Consider the following 16,141-nt stretch of genomic DNA (forward strand, 5'->3'; position numbering starts at 1 on the left):
GCCCATTATTCAAATAGCCTAGGTGTGCATGGAGAAAAGATGTGTAAACAAAAATGTTTTTACAACACTAAGGGGAAAAAGAAAATGGAAAGTCTTATGCCGCGTACACACGATCGGTTCGTCTGATGAAAACGATCTGATGGACCCGTGATGAACCGATCGTGTGTGGGCCCCATCGTTTTTTTATCCATCGGTGAAAAAACTAGGAACTTGTTTTAAAATGATCTGATGGTTAAAAAACCGATAGAAAAAAAGCGATCGTCTGTGGGCACATCCATCGGTTAAAAATCCACGCATGCTCAGAATCAAGTCGACGCATGCTTGGAAGCATTGAATTTCGTTTTTCTCTGCACGTCGTTGTGTTTTACGTCACCGCGTTCTGACATGATCATTTTTTTTAACTGATGGTGTGTAGGCAAGACTGACGAAAGTCAGCTTCATCGGATATCTGATGAAAAAATCCATCAGACTGTTTTCATCTGATGAACTGATCGTCTGTACAGGGCATAAGACCATCTAGCCCATAACCCCTCCAACAAGCAACTACTAACCACACAAATACAATGAGGCACGGTAATTATGGCTATGGGCCCAGAAATCCAGGCTCCTCTAACAAAGCTTCAGGACCGTAATTTCACTAGCTTGTTTGCACTAAAATATAGTAAAAAGAAGATTTTATTTCTTCTAAATGGTCAGGCTGAACAACACAAGGGGGTTGATTTACGAAAACCAGAGAGTGCAATTTCCAGGGTTATTTTGTCAAAGCTAAATTGAAGAAGCTGAAGTTAAATGCTGATTGGCCACCATGCACAGCTACACCAGATTTTGCACACTCCAGTTTTAGTAAATCAACCCAAAGGTCTTCCGGGCACTCATTAGCCATTCAAAGTCTACTTTGATTGGTTACTGTGGATTCTGATTAACAATGCAGTTCTTTTTAGTAATATAGGTAGACCATGGAATGTGAAAACCAGGAACATTCCTCTAATGAATTCCAAACCTAGTCTATGCATATAATGAGTAAATGAATAAGCAGAGGTTACCATCAGTCAATTCAAAAATGTAAAAATTAGCAGCAGTTCCAGATTTAAACCGTTATGCCCCGTTCACATGAGCGATTTTCCCATTGGAAAAAACAATGGTTTTCCAGACTGAATTCCTCTTAAAGCCTGCCTTGCATACACACGATCACACAAAAGTGACTTTTAACTGCCAAGAACGCGGTGACATACAACACTACGGCGAGCATGCTTCTGAGCATGCGTCGACTTGATTCTAAGAATTCACGTTTTTTTTTCTCAACGAAAAAGCATACAGATGAGCGGTTTTCCCGCTAGGATTTTTTCCTGACTGAAAAAAAGACACCCCGCTCTCTTTTTTTTTCCGGCCATTTTTCTGTGGGAAAAGTCTGATGGAGCATACACACAGTCGGGATTCCTGACGAAAAGCTCTCATCGCAGTTTTTCCCGATGGAAAAACCGGTCGCGTGTAAAGTAACTCTTCCTTAGTGACATAAATCCAAAAGAAAAAAGATCAGGTGGTGTGTTGAAACTTTGTTCACTTGCAGAGCTCCAAATGCCACGTCCGGTTATTTAGAATAGTGTGACCCTCACTGGCTGTTGTGACTCTTCTTGCCAACCCCGAGAGCACTATTTTAACCTTTTTTCACCTATTTTTAACCTTTTACACACCACCATACAGGGCGGGAAAATATTGATCTTCAAACCTTTTGCAAGCGATTGTTTTTGTTTGGAGAACAAAGGGATGCTTTAAAAGTTGAGCTTGGCCTTGCCCATCCCACTCTCACACCTCACTCTTAGGTTTAACAATTGGATTGTCCTGGCAATTGAAGGATGAATGTGTTGGCAAGTGTAGTTCCTACTCCACCCAGCAGGTGGGGCTTTGCCAATGGAGTGGAGTCCTAAGTGGAATGATGTTCCCCTGCTGCCTCTGTAGGGTGTCACAAGGGAAAACAGCAATCTGATTGGACACTGCCACTTCTGGGTGGTCTTCTGTAACCATCTTGTTTGAGGCAGTGATAATAATTAGCAGTGCCCCACTATATTTGGTGCACATTTGCAAGTGGTTATTGTAGGGAGAGGAACCTCACCTGACAAGCACAGAGAAATAGAGGTTACCAAATTGGATTTTGAGTTTTATGAGAAAATGCTACCAACTTGGCATACAATTGGCTAGGTTGCCACCACTTTGACAAGATATCTCACTTGCCCTCTACAGAAGAGACTTTTGACATACCTAGTCATGTGGACTAGGTAAGTGGGAACCCAGGTAAGGTTCCAAGGTAAGTGGGAACCCAGGAACAGAGTGGGGGACACCGCTGTGTGTGCTGTAGCCAGCACTGATTTTCAGTACTGCTGCCACCACTTGCTTTAGGCCTATTTGTGGCACCACCGGTGGCAGAAACATGCCATTCCACCACTCTTTCAGTAGATGCTACCCTGTAAAATCAACTCAGTCTGTGCTGTAACCCACTGGGCCTAGGAATATACTGGTTACTGCTGCTGTAATTACAATGTCGGATGTCAAAAGTTGGATGGTTAGGAAAAGGATTCTACTTTGATCCGACTTCAATGATATTCAATGGGCTGAAGTAGGATCAAAGTCTGACCAAAGTAGTACAGGGACAGTGGCGGCTGGTGCTCAAAGTTTTTGGGGGGGTGCAAACAAAAAAAAAAATATTGCAGCCTCACTGTGCCCATCAAATGCAGCCACTGTGCCATCAATTGTCACCACTGTACCATGCCATCAAATGCAGTCACTGTGCCATGCCATCAAACGCAGCCACTGTGCCATCAATTTGCACCACTGTACCATGCCATCAAACGCAGCCACTGTGCCATGCCATCAAACGCAGCCACTGTGCCATCAATTGTCACCACTGTTCCATGCCATCAAATGCAGTCACTATGCCATGCCATCAGTGGCATGTTTGTTTTTGCCGCAATTTTTGCTACAGAGCAGCATGTGAAAGTATGCTGGTTCCCCAAGCTGTGTACCATACAGCTGGCTCTGCCCTCAACCATGGATGACAAAAAAGTGTGAGTAGGCAAAGTCAAACTTGACTGTACAGGAAAGGTAAGGTGACCAGATTTCTAAAATGAAATCCGGGGACATATTTTTTTTTTTACTAGTAATGGCGGCAATCAGCATCTCTCTGCCCGTCGCCGCCGCCTGCCTCACAGCTGTCAAGTCTTACTCTCCGGGCCCTGGCTACTACTGGGTGGGGAGTGGAGGAAGATCACTCCGCCAGGGAAGGCAAGGAGATAAGCAGGCAGGCATCTGGCCGGGACTTGAGCCAAGGCAGAAGAACATGCGAGCGAAGCTGAATGGGCATGCACCCGAAACTGAAGAAATATTCCCTCCACTCCGACCAGCACTTGATTATCAGAAAGGGGCACAAATAATGAAAAAATACAACCCCCCCCCCCCCCCAAGCTAGTAGGAGCGGCAGAGCAGGGGTTTGTAATTCTGATTATTTTTTTTTTATTCTGCACGGACTGTCTTTGAAATTGCCCCAGCCCCTGTTTAAATCCAATCTGGTGACAAAACCGGGGACAGACTTGGTCCGGGACAGTGTCCTCAATCTTGGGACTGTCCCTGGAAACCGGGGATGTCTGGTCACCCTGAGGAAAGGTCAATATTTGCTTATCATTTCAACTGTATCTCTGGTCCTAATATTCAGCTTGAAATGTGTTTTCACTGAAGGTAACTGCTGCTTATGTGTGTTTTTGTTTTGTATTTTCATCAAATGTCCACCTTAATTGTTCGTTTGACAGGTTTGTGTTAGGCTGCACTGTACTCCTGTCTGGCTCCATTTTGTTTGCTTGTTACTATGGCAGCACTAGCAGGTTAGTCCAAAGATACCAATGTGCATCAGCTGGTGGCGGAAATGTGTGCAGCATGTGGCCCCCTCTCCTCTATGTAGGCTGTTTTGGTTTGACCAGCGGACACCCTTGCCTGAGGCCAGTCGGATTGTGCCTGTATATCTGAAAGGCCTCCATCTTCTATGGCTCTCCCTCTCATTTTCCAAGTGTCATTTTCTAATACAGGTTTGATTTTAATTGGTTGCTATGGGGCAGCACTAAGACTCCTATGACAGATGTGGATAAATGCCATAAGATCTATGGCTGGATGTGCAGACAATAGACTGGGTCCCTCTAGAAGGGCTTCTCTCTGTACTGTTTATTCATATCATTTTTTTTTTTATCTTTTTCATTCTGAAGCTTGATCGTCTTGTTTCAAGTATTGATTTTCCTCTGCCACGGTTTTGAACTGCCCATTTCATCTTCATGTGGAAGATTATGTAGCTTAGTATGTAATTTATACGCCATTACAAAAATCCTGGATATGGCTGTTACTCTTATTAATTTATTTCTACTTTAATAATAATAACCACCTTAAAATAAATGCTAGGAAATAATATAGATTACTACTAAGCTAACATGTATGTGTGTCTCTATCTATTTATCTATCTGGGTGTCTTAAGCCTCATACACACGATCAGTCCATCCAACGAGAGCGGTCTGAAGGACCGTTCTCATTGGTTAACCGATAAAGCTGACTGATGGTCCGTCGCGCCTACACACCATCGGTTAAAAAAACGATCGTGTCAGAACGCGGTGACGTAAAACACGACGACGTGCTGAAAAAAACGAAGTTCAATGCTTCCAAGCATGCGTCGACTTGATTCTGAGCATGCGTGGATTTTTAACCGATGGTTGTGCCTACTAACGATTGGTTTTGACCTATCGGTTAGGAATCCATCGGTTAAATTTAAAGCAAGTTGGCTTTTTTTTAACCGATGGTTAAATAACCTATGGGGCCCACACACGATCGGTTTTGACCGATGAAAACGGTCCAAAAGACCATTGTCCTCTGTTTAACCGATCGTGTGTACGAGGCCTAAAGGAAATGTTCTCTCTGTTGATTGATAGGTGTTTCCCAGTTACTGGTTACCAAATTGGATTTTGGGTTTTATGAGAAAATGCTACCAACTTGGCATACAATTGGCTAGGTTGCCACCACTTTGACAAGATATCTCACTTGCCCTCTTCAGAAGAGACTTTTGACATACCTAGTCATGTGGACTCCCATCACTTCTTCTATCATACCATGGATGGGACCTGTCTAAGGTAATGACATAACTGTAAAAAAAAAAAAAAATGTAGAGTAGAAAGTAGAGCCAAGTAGAAAGAGTGAGTGCTAGTTGTCGAGTTCTAAAGAAGTGCAGTGAATTGAGGGTCACATGGGACAAAAAATGGTCATATTGGGTGACTTTTGATGGGAATCATTATTTTGCCCCATAAGGCCCCTTTCACACGGTCGGACTGTTCAGGTCTGCCTGTCCGTTTTGTTGGCGGACCTGAACGGCCTCTCCATACATCTCTTTGGAGCGTTGGATGTCTGCGGTGACATGTCTGCTGACATCCAATCCGCTAATCAGACGTATGGCTATACGTCGCCATCCGTCCATGGCGGATCGGGCGAGATCTGATGAAAACAGACATGCTGTCTGTTGTCGTCCGATCTCTCCATAGGAGACAGCGGCGCTGGACAAGCCCCTCCACGCTCAGTGAGCAGAGAGGGACCTGTCATCCGCCGGCTCAGCAGAGATCATCGGAGAGCTGGCGGACTCCGTAGCGACGGATCCGCCTCGTCTGAATGAAGCCTTAAGCCCTCTGAGAAGAATGGGTAAATATCTGCTGTCTGTAAACTGGAGAGACAGTACATACGAGCAGTGACTAGTCCCACTTCTAGTGTTGGCCTGTCCATAACATAGGAAGCATTCTGGGTTGGGGTGAGTTGCTTGGTTTGTGGCCCTAGAACTTGTGACACCTATCTGCTACGCTACTTACTGTTCAGGGGTGCTATAAAAGCCATTCTTTCTATCTATCTATCTATCTATCTATCTATCTATCTATCTATCTATCTATCTATCTATCTATCTATCAAAATACTGCTGCTGTGTAAACTGTATTGGGGCTATTTGCACTTCAGAACAAAAAATAAATAATACAATTTAAGGGTAACCTTATGTTTTATGATAATTTTTTTTTTTTTTTTCAATGCACTTTGCAAATTAAAGGTCAGAAAGGGATAACAATTATTTAAAAGCTGAAAAACACTTACCAAAAATAAACTATACTTTTCATTTAAAACTATAGGACAGTGTTAATAATGTGTCCAAAATACAACAATCCTGCAAATTACAAAAATACTTAGGCCGCTATAGTTTTAAGGCTCCATTATGAAAACTGTCAGGTATATGCAAGAAGTGGTTTCTTTTTACTGCGGGTTTTGTGTTCACAATATAAAGTTGTCTTTTCTACAATGAAATAGAAATGTAAAAAGTTTATTAGATTTTTTTCTGTATGCATTGTTAAATAATGTTTGTGACTGAAACAGAGGGACGTTTACAACTCTAATAAAATTCTTTTTGATTTCAGATCCTGCAAAGCTCCCTTGTTGCAATGCATAACATGACAGAAACAGTGAATTGTTAACTTCAAAATGTAACATCCCCACTCTCGTGAGAGGTAGGTATTATTTATTGTATTATTACAATGCTGAAAAGGTCTTCTGTGGTTTCCCGCAGTGCTGTTTTTTTGTCACTTCATTTTGCTAAAATAATACATAATATTGTAAGTAGTTTATTTTGTCCAGGATGTGCATTATTTTAGTTTTTATTTATAACACGGTATGTAGGGTAAGTGAGGCCTAGGGTGCTACATTTGGAAACAAGTTAGAGGCCATAGGCGTGCGCACAGGGTGTGCCAGGTGTGCCTGGGCATACCCTAATCACCCTGGGGGAGTGCAGATACCCCTGATATTTCACCAAAGCCCCCTAACTGGGTAATTCAAATAAAAACTACTGACACCATCCACTGCCTTACTGACACCAATCTCTGCCCTACTGGCACAGTCAACTGCTCTACTGACACCATCAGTCAGTGTTACCAACTGTCAGTATTTTTACTGGCAGCTAAAAACACAGGCAATTTTCTCCTGCCAGTAAATGCCAGTAAAAGTAAAAGGTTGCCAGTAAAAAATATGTCTGTGACACTCGGCTTGGTCCGGAGCTGGAGTCCATCCGAGTGCCTGTTACAGTGTGATCGGTTGGCCCTGGCGGAGGCGGTGCGTGAGAATGTAGTGTGATGTCATGGTGCAATGGAGCCAAGCTGTAGCGGCCAGAGCCTCGGGTACGGGTATGTGGTATGGGAGCAAGGCAGGCTGTGACTGGGACCGTCAGTGCTGTTTAGACTGGAGTGGACTGGAGGGACCACTTGGCTTGGGAGAGAGACTGTCACTGTGACTCAATGGGGGCATGTCGTGTCGGTGAGGTCTCATCATCATCTGTGCTGCTGCACACTGCTGTCAGTGTCACTGGGAGAGTAAATTGTATGTGTGTGTGGCGCCCATTCTAATTTCTTTCCCTCCTATCTCCTGTCCCTGAGTTACTTACTTACTATATTGAAAATAAAACTAGAAATATGTTTTTTGCCTTATTATCTACCTTAAATCATATTGCTAATTGCATATTGCATTTATTTGTAGCCTAAATACTCCAATACACACTTAAAACTGTAATTTTGTAACCTTTGGAAATGCCAATAAAAACTTGGCTGTACCAGTCAATTTTGGATGTTGTGTCAGTGACTTTCAATCTGGTAGGTTGGCAACACTGCCATCAGTATATACACACATGCGCACACACACATATGTGCTAGAGCTTTGAGGAGCACACCCCAATGCAATAGGCTGTGAACACCTATGTTAGGGACATTCATGACAAATAAGTGAGGCTCTAGGATCATTAACTAGGTGAAACCTATTTAGTTCTGTTGTTGGTGACCAGGGATCCTGTGTGAAAAGTAGATGAGGATCATGTAGAGGGAGATCTTAGGATCATGGGCAATAATTTGGTGAGGCCTGATTTATGACCAATAGGTGAGGCACGATTTGTGGCAACAAGGTCAGGCCAATGGGTCAAGTGTAACAAGTATGTGAGGCTTTAACTGTGGCAAGTAAATGAAGCCCAGAGATCATCATAATGCCCAATCTGTGACAAGTAGGTCATATCTGATAAGTAGGTGATGCCCAATGTATTGTTAGTAGGAAAGGCCTGGGGGTCACCTGTAATGAGTAGGGGTGGTACGTAAGTCCCAGCAGTCATCTGTGACAAAAAAGTCATTATCTGTAACAGATAGGTGAGGCTTCTGGGTCAGCTGTGACAAGTAGATAAGGCCAAATATGCAACAAGTTGGTGAGACCATCATCTGTAAAGGTAGGTGAGGTGCAATCTGTGACAAGCTGGTAGGGTCTGAGGGTCATCTGTTGCAAGTAACTTAGGCCCAATCTTTGACAAACATGAAGTCCAGGGGTCCTCTATGACCAGTAAATGATGCGTGATGATTTATGCCCCGTACACACAAGTCCAACTGACTTTTTCCATCGGAAATTCCGACCGTATGTATGCCCCATCAGAGTAATTCCATCGGAAATTCTGATAAATTCCATCAGAGTTTACATAGAGAACATGTTCTCTTTTCCTCCGATGGAATTCTGAAGAATTCTGATGTGAATTTGGTGGGACAAAGGTCTGATCGTGTGTACAGGGCATTAGAAGTAGGTGAGGCCCAGGGGGTCATCTGTAAACAGCAGCTGAGGCCTGGGAGTCAACTGTGATAAGAAGACGAGGCCTAGAAGTCATCTGTGACCAGTCGCTGATGCCTGGAAGTCATCTCTGACTAGCAGGTGAGGCCTGGAAATCATCTGTGACAAGTAGGTGAGGCCTTGAAGTTATCTCTGACAAAGAGAGAAAATCTCCCTAACGGGGACACAGGCAGCACTAAAAAAGCCAGACAGAAGCTCTAAACCCCGTAGCATTCTATCAACATTTTTGCAAATAAAAAGCCTTTAATTATATTTAAATATTTCTCAACAGCCGACTTAGCAATTCTGTCTCACACTTTAGCTTACATCTTTTCAAAATCTCTTGTCAGCTTGTCATTTGCTGTCATTATTCCTATAACCAAGTTGGTTAATTGTATAACTATCTCTCATTCTGTTTAATATGGTGGAAGGAGAAGAGGTGAGAGAGAGAGAGAGAGGACATAGAGCGAGAAAAAGGCGTGAAAATGACTTATCCTTTCATTTACTCTTCAAAATGTCCTAATGATATATTTGGCCTAGTTTACACTTGCATTCGAAGGATAAAAAAAAAAAAAAACAGGCAGCTGAGCCACAGTTTTATAACCATGGAACGTGACCCACTCAAGTCAAATGCATGCAGTTGCAGCACAGTGGTGCAGGCTTTATGAGGTTAAAACATGTGGTAATGAGGCAACATATTGCCTTTCAGCCACCTGGCAAAGTCCCTCTAAAAAGCAATCCACTGTGGATTGCTTTTAAAGCAGTAGTATGGAGCATGTTCCCCTGCCCAATGTGATTTCACAGATGCTGTCTAAAAGGAAACTGATTTTTTCTTATTAAAGGGGTTGTAAAGCTTTGTGTTTTTTCACCTTAATGCATACTATGCATTACGGTGAAAAAAAAAAACACCTTGCACCCCCGAGCCCCCAGTTTTACTTACCTGAGCCCTGAATCTCCGTGGGCACGATCCCGTGTTACTTTCAGCCATCTCTTTATTGTATGATTGATAGCAGCGCAGCCATTGGCTTCCGCTGCTGTCAATCAAATCAATGATGCGGCGCAACAGGGGGCCGGGGCCGAGTGATACACTCAGCGGCTATGGCCGCTGGCTGTATCACACGGGAGCGTGCCCGCAAGCTAACCCCCTTGGGAGAGAGCTTCCCAGAGGGGGGTTAGCTCTTGCGAGGAGGAGCTGAGACAGCCGCCGAGGGACCCCAGAAGACGAGGAAAACGAACTGCACAGAGGAGGTAAGTATGGTATGTTTGTTATTTTTCAAAAAAAAAATTAAACCTTTACAACCCCTTTAAGTAGGTAACATTAGAAGGAGTGGGAAATCCTATCTGATAATCCTCTGCGCTCTCGGCAAGTAAATAAAAGCAGGATTCACTCACAGGAGGTCAGTGGTGAGAGTCGGAAAGCAACACTCCACTGACATGCAGGCTTTTTGCACAGAGGGTTCCCCTTTATGCTCTGCAGTGAACTAGTAATGGGTCCATTGTAGTAAATCAGCTCACCTGGGGAGCGCGAATCGTCATTTTGTGGTGAACATCTAATCCCCAACAGATCATTGATTGTTTTTCATGAACCTTGGCTCGCAATCAATTTGAAATTGGTAGGTGAGATATCTCTCTCTCAGTCTTGCAACATAGTTGCTCCACTTATGTTTGGAAAATAGTGACATTACACCTGTCAAAAAAACATATTTTGTAGAGGAGTGTCATCCTGATAAATATAATTTACTTTTTCCACTGTAGTCTGATGCTGCGTACACACGATCATTTTTCGGGTTGTAAAAAAACTAAGGGCCAGATTCTCGTAGAACTCCGGCGGCGTAACGTATCGTGTTTACGTTACACTGCCGCAAGTTTTCAGCGTAAGTGCCTGATTCTCAAAACACTTACCTGTAAACTTGCGGCGGTGTAACATAAAGCCGTCCGGCGCAAGCCCGCCAAATTCAAATGGGGCGTGTACCATTTAAATTAGGCGCGCTCCCGCGCCGGACGTTCTGCGCATGCTCTGTTCGCAATTTTCCCGACGTGCTTTGCGCGAAATTACGGCGGTCCGACGTGTTTGTGAATCGCGACGTGCGTAACGTACTTACGCCGGAAAAAATTAATTCAAATTCGACGCGGGAACGACAGCCATACTTTAACATGGGCTGTGTAAAGTTAAGGCATGAATAAACATGACTAACTTTGCGACGGGAAAAAAAGACTTGCGACGACGTAACAAACGCGAAAACCTTAGTGGATCGCCGTAAAACCTAATACCCAACGCTGGAAAACGACGCAAACTCCACCCAGCGGCGGCCGAAGTATTGCATCCTAAGATCCGACGGTGTAAGTCAATTACACCTGTCGGATCTTAGGGCTATCTATGCGGAACTGATTCTATGAATCAGCCGCATAGATACGACAAGAGATACGATGGTGTATCAGGAGATACGCCGTCGTATCTCTTCTGTGAATCTGTCCCTAAGTTTTTTCAGGCTCTAGAAAAAAACAAGTTTTTTCCAACTTGATCATTAAAACGGTCTTGCCTACACACGATCGTGAAAAAAAAAATGCTCTAGCAAAGCCCGGTGACGTACAACACGTACAACGGCACTATAAAGGGGAAGTTCCATTCGGATGGCTCCACCCTTGGGGCTGCTTTAGCTGATTTTGTGTTAGTAAAAGACGATTCGCACTTTGTCTGTCTGTTACAGCGTGATGAATGTGCTTACTCCATTACGAACGGTAGTTTTACCAGAACGAGCGCTCCCATCTCATAACTTGCTTCTGAGCACGCGCGATTTTTCACGTCGTTAAAGCCCACACACGACCATTTTTTACAACCCGAAAAACTACAACGTTAAACACGTCGTGAAAAAATAGAGCATGTTCGAAAAAAAAATTGGCCGTTTTTCAGAACCCAAAAAATGCTCTGAAGTCCACACAGGATCGTTTCTATTGACGTTAAAAAAAAACTCATTTTTTAGAACCGTGTGTACGCGGCATGAGAATAGTGTGATGCTCGCCATAACTCATTTTGAAGGTGCTCCATGATGGAATTCATAACTGTCAGTGAACATTAAATATACAACATTAAAAAGATCTAAAAGCCATTTTCTTTGTGTCAGATTGCATTTTGTATCATAAGTAATAATGTGTCAACATAAAGAATGTGTAGAGGTCACATCAATGTGATAGTATACATACTACATCATAGGGTTCGGTTCACTAAGTGATAATGATTATTTGCCATAAGGAGTGCTGTATTCAGCAATCGGAGGCAAACATAAGAGTCACATGGCCCTGTATAATGACTTATATGGCACATAACGCATACGGCATAACTCAATGAACTGAGCCCCGCGTTTAATATAGAGTTGACTTCCCAGGGTTATTCCTAATAACGCTGTTCACAGTACACTGATACGTTGTAACCTACAGCAAAAAAAAATTGCTATCATTAGTATAAATGATTGTGTTGAAATTCAATATATATATCATATAATTATAATATAAATCATTTTCATTTATTTTTTAATAAATAACAATTCTGTTTCTATTTACAGCCAGCTGAATTTTTTTTTTAGAGCTGAAAACATTCAAATGTATCTTTTTTTGTGCCATAGCTGGCTATGGTGGGTTACAGGATTTCCCAAAATGTCATATCCCTATCCTATAACTGGCTTTACTTCCTCTCTCATACAGGTAGACCTATGTAAGCCTAGGTATGGCTTTCCTGGCATAACTGGATGTGTGCTGAAGGTTCAACAAATTAACCAATATAGGCAAAATAATAGAGAAGTACTACTGTATACTCTTTTATTATAATAGGAACTGTAGTGCGACCCCTAGAGGGCTGCTGGATTTTGGGTCCCCCTATCCTTGCACAGCAAGGCAACACACATTTTTCAAATTTCAACAGAAATCAGTCCATGGGCTTGTTTTCATTGTTTTATTGGGGGAAAACAACGTGGATGGGGAAGAGGGATTATGGGATGCCCAACTTGACTTGAAAGAACAACTTGAGGACAACTTCCTTCACTATGTACACTGCAAAATGTCAAATCCTCTACTGTATTCCTTCTGGAACAACAAGTCTTTCTGGAATTGGCAATAGGGATTTCTCTTATAGGAGTTGTGTACCTTTAGTAGAATTTAGCAAAATCACAAACTTGGGTTTAGCTGTTGGCACTGTCCCAGAAAAAAGCCTGTTGATATTGCATCTGGCATCTTTTTTCCTTGGGGGTGTAGAGGTACTTACACTGTCCCTGAAATCCTCATGCTTTTTGGGAAGACTGCAAGGTAATGAAGATTCCTCTGTCCTTATTCCTTCCTTCCTCAGCCCCAGCCTGGAGGCAGAGCCTCCTCAGCCCCGGGGTCCCCTCCCAGGCTACATAACACAGCCTCAGCAGTTCTCCCAACTACAACAACACCTGTGCTGGCCAGCTGCAACAATATTTATGTGATGACCCAGCCACCCTGCCAGGCCTCCTGCCTAGGGATAGGCTAGATTCCCATAACTATGCAGATCATGACCACTTTGCCTCCACCCACTAGCTTCTAGAAACTTCCAGTAGCTTCTACAACCAGAGGAATTTACCAGAGGCCTGACCTGTAAAGCTCTCCAGCCTGGACTGCAGTAACCCCAACCAATTACAAGGTTCACACAGCGACTGTGAGTAAAGATACATTTTCCTTACACAAGACTGTACACTAGAGGGCGCTACAGAATGCATTGTATTACCTTATTGGGGCAGTAATGAAACATGTGGTAGATGTTGTAGCAGTATATTACGGCCTTGTTGAGTTGTTGATGCCACAGAGGGTGAAGATTCTAGCAGCACAGGGCCCATTTTTCTCAAATGTGAGATTCCTTTGGGCTCCCACTCGGTGACTTTGTAGCATGTGTTTATTTTTGGGGGTGCACCGTCTCTCAGCATTATAGTGAACTAGCAATTGGCCCGTTTTGATATTTGCTCTAATGAATTGCCAGCATTCAGAATTTTCCATTGTTTTCTAAACTCTAGACATTGTCCCTGAAGGGTACTACCATACTTATTTAGCCTAATGCTAAGTGCTACTTTAAAGAACTCCCTCTAGCCAAGGATGGGTTCTTTAGCAGTGCAGCAATAAGAGACTGCAGGTGGCAGACTTCCCGTGAAAGCAAATTTGTATCAACGGTGCTACGTAAAGAATCACTTCATTGTCCTGACATGTAGTTTTTCAAAAGGTATACTCTGCTTATGCATTTTCCACCATAAACTCAAATGTATAGCACCATGACCTGAGACAATTGTACTTTAACAAGAAGTGGCCACTCAGCCCTGTCTAAACTCTCAGGTGGGCTTCCTCTCCTCACTGCCATGAGAAAATAGTACAAAGGGAAGTATGTGAAGTAGGTAGGGCCATACATGAAACCCAGTCTGCTTGCCTTTGCAAGATATATGGTCCTATCTGTGCTTCTTTCTTACTTCTGTCCCCCTGGAATGCTTGCTTCTTTGCAGTGATGGAGCATGGCTTATGGTGGAGGGTAGTATATGATCTCCCACCCCCCATGTAACAGTGATAGGGTCAAAGCAGGGGGAGCTTGGATAGGGACAGTGACATTGGTAAACTCCAAAATCTTCCTACACTTCAGAAAAGGAAAGTTGGCAAAGTCACAAATGGTGAGGATACCTTGTTGACAGTTGAGTGGCCTTGAAATGACAGGTGCAGAGTCCCTTTAAACCAGGGGTAGGCAAGCTTGGCACTCTAGCTGCAGTGAAACTACAAATCCCATCATACCTCTGCCTCTACAAGTCATGCCTGTGATTGTTGGGGTCTTGCAATGTCTCGTGGGACTTGTAGTTTCACCACAGCTGGAGGGCCAAGGTTGCCTACCCCTGCTTTAAACTGAAAAGTTTACTTTTTGTACAATATATATATATATATATATATATATATATATATATATATATAATTATAGGCGAGCTACAAATGCCATCATACCTCTGCCTCTACAAGTCATGCCTGTGATTGTCGGGGTCTTGCAATGTCTCGTGGGACTTGTAGTTTCACCAGAGCTGGAGGGCCAAGGTTGCCTACCCCTGCTTTAAACTGAAAAGTTTACTTTTTGTACAATATATATATATATATATATATATATATATATATATATATATATATAATTATAGGCGAACTACAAATGCCATCATACCTCTGCCTCTACAAGTCATGCCTGTGATTGTCGGGGTCTTGCAATGTCTCGTGGGACTTGTAGTTTCACCACAGCTGGAGGGCCAAGGCTGCCTACTCCTGCTTTAAACTTAAAAGTTTACTTTTTGTACAATATATATATATATATATATATATATATATATATATATATATATATATATATATATATATATATATATATATATATATATATATATATATATATATATATATATATATATAGGCGATAGAGGGGTGATAACGAGACATCTGATGGTCCAATATGTAATACAGTGGTCAATATCAAATGAGAGATCTTCGGTTTTTCAGCTTCTGCAAGACATTATGTAAAATGATGCTCTTATCTGAGAAGACACGTGTGAGATAGTATATACTCCTGTAGAAACGTTACTGTGCACACATATTTCTGCTGTCTAGCAAAACCTTTGTGAGAAAAGATGGGAATCATTAATAATTCTTAGCGATTTGCAACCTCAGCTAAGTTTAAAAAAAAAACGGAAAAGGTCAGTGTTAGATTGTATTAAAACGGCATCAAGCGCTCTAAGTACAAGCTCCTGCATCCAGAGAGACTCACCAAGCTTCCTTCTTGTCAGAAATTTATGGATTTAATAAGCCTTAAAATATCTTATTGAGTAACATAATTGTTTTGCAGTGGTATTACACAAAGAATTTGATCAATACAAATCTTATATTTAAAGATATGTGCTGATATTGTTGCTGACATTTTCCTTGGTAATGGGACTAGTGAGAGTGGTTATAGGCTGTGGTGTAACAAGGGAGCTAGTAAATGTGACAGGGGAAAGATTTACTTTGAACAAGTCTGGAAAGGCAGCGATGGTGATAAACGAGCAGTGCAAGGGATGAATATTATTTGAACAAATTATTGAAAAAATGTAGCACCCAATAGGAAAAATTGATGAGGTGGTTGGGTGCAAATTGGGTGCAAGGCTTTTTTTATCATAACTTGATAACCAGCGTGTTTCAGGGGTAACAGAAACTGTTTCTTCTAAGCTTGAATGTACAATGTACATGTGCCTATCTGTTAGACATGTGCAGGGTTGGACTGGCCACCGGGACTACCGGGAGTTTCCCGGTGGGCCGATGGCTCAGTGGGCCAGTTGTCACTCAGGGGCGTCGGGAGGGGATGGCTAGAGCCCCGAGTGGGTCCCCAAAAAGCCCAGAGTCTCGCCCTTAGTGTAAACATCCAGTGATTGGTGGGCAAGCGGGGGGCGTGCGGCTGCAGTGAGAGTGGAGCTGT

At 42.7% G+C, this 16,141-nt stretch overlaps 1 protein-coding gene across 1 annotated transcript in view; it reads left to right on the forward strand.

Moving 5' to 3' along the window:
* The window catches only part of LRFN1 (leucine rich repeat and fibronectin type III domain containing 1), a 213,001-nt gene that overhangs the window by 137,322 nt on the left and 59,538 nt on the right, over positions 1-16,141 (forward strand). Inside the window, exon 2 of the mRNA XM_040323373.1 lies at positions 6,468-6,557. The gene's annotated coding sequence lies outside the window, so the exon portion shown is untranslated. The remainder of the gene's footprint in view (positions 1-6,467; positions 6,558-16,141) is intronic.

The sequence above is a fragment of the Rana temporaria genome, chromosome 9 (genome assembly GCF_905171775.1).
Source record: "Rana temporaria chromosome 9, aRanTem1.1, whole genome shotgun sequence".
Classification (NCBI taxonomy): Eukaryota; Metazoa; Chordata; class Amphibia; order Anura; family Ranidae; genus Rana; species Rana temporaria.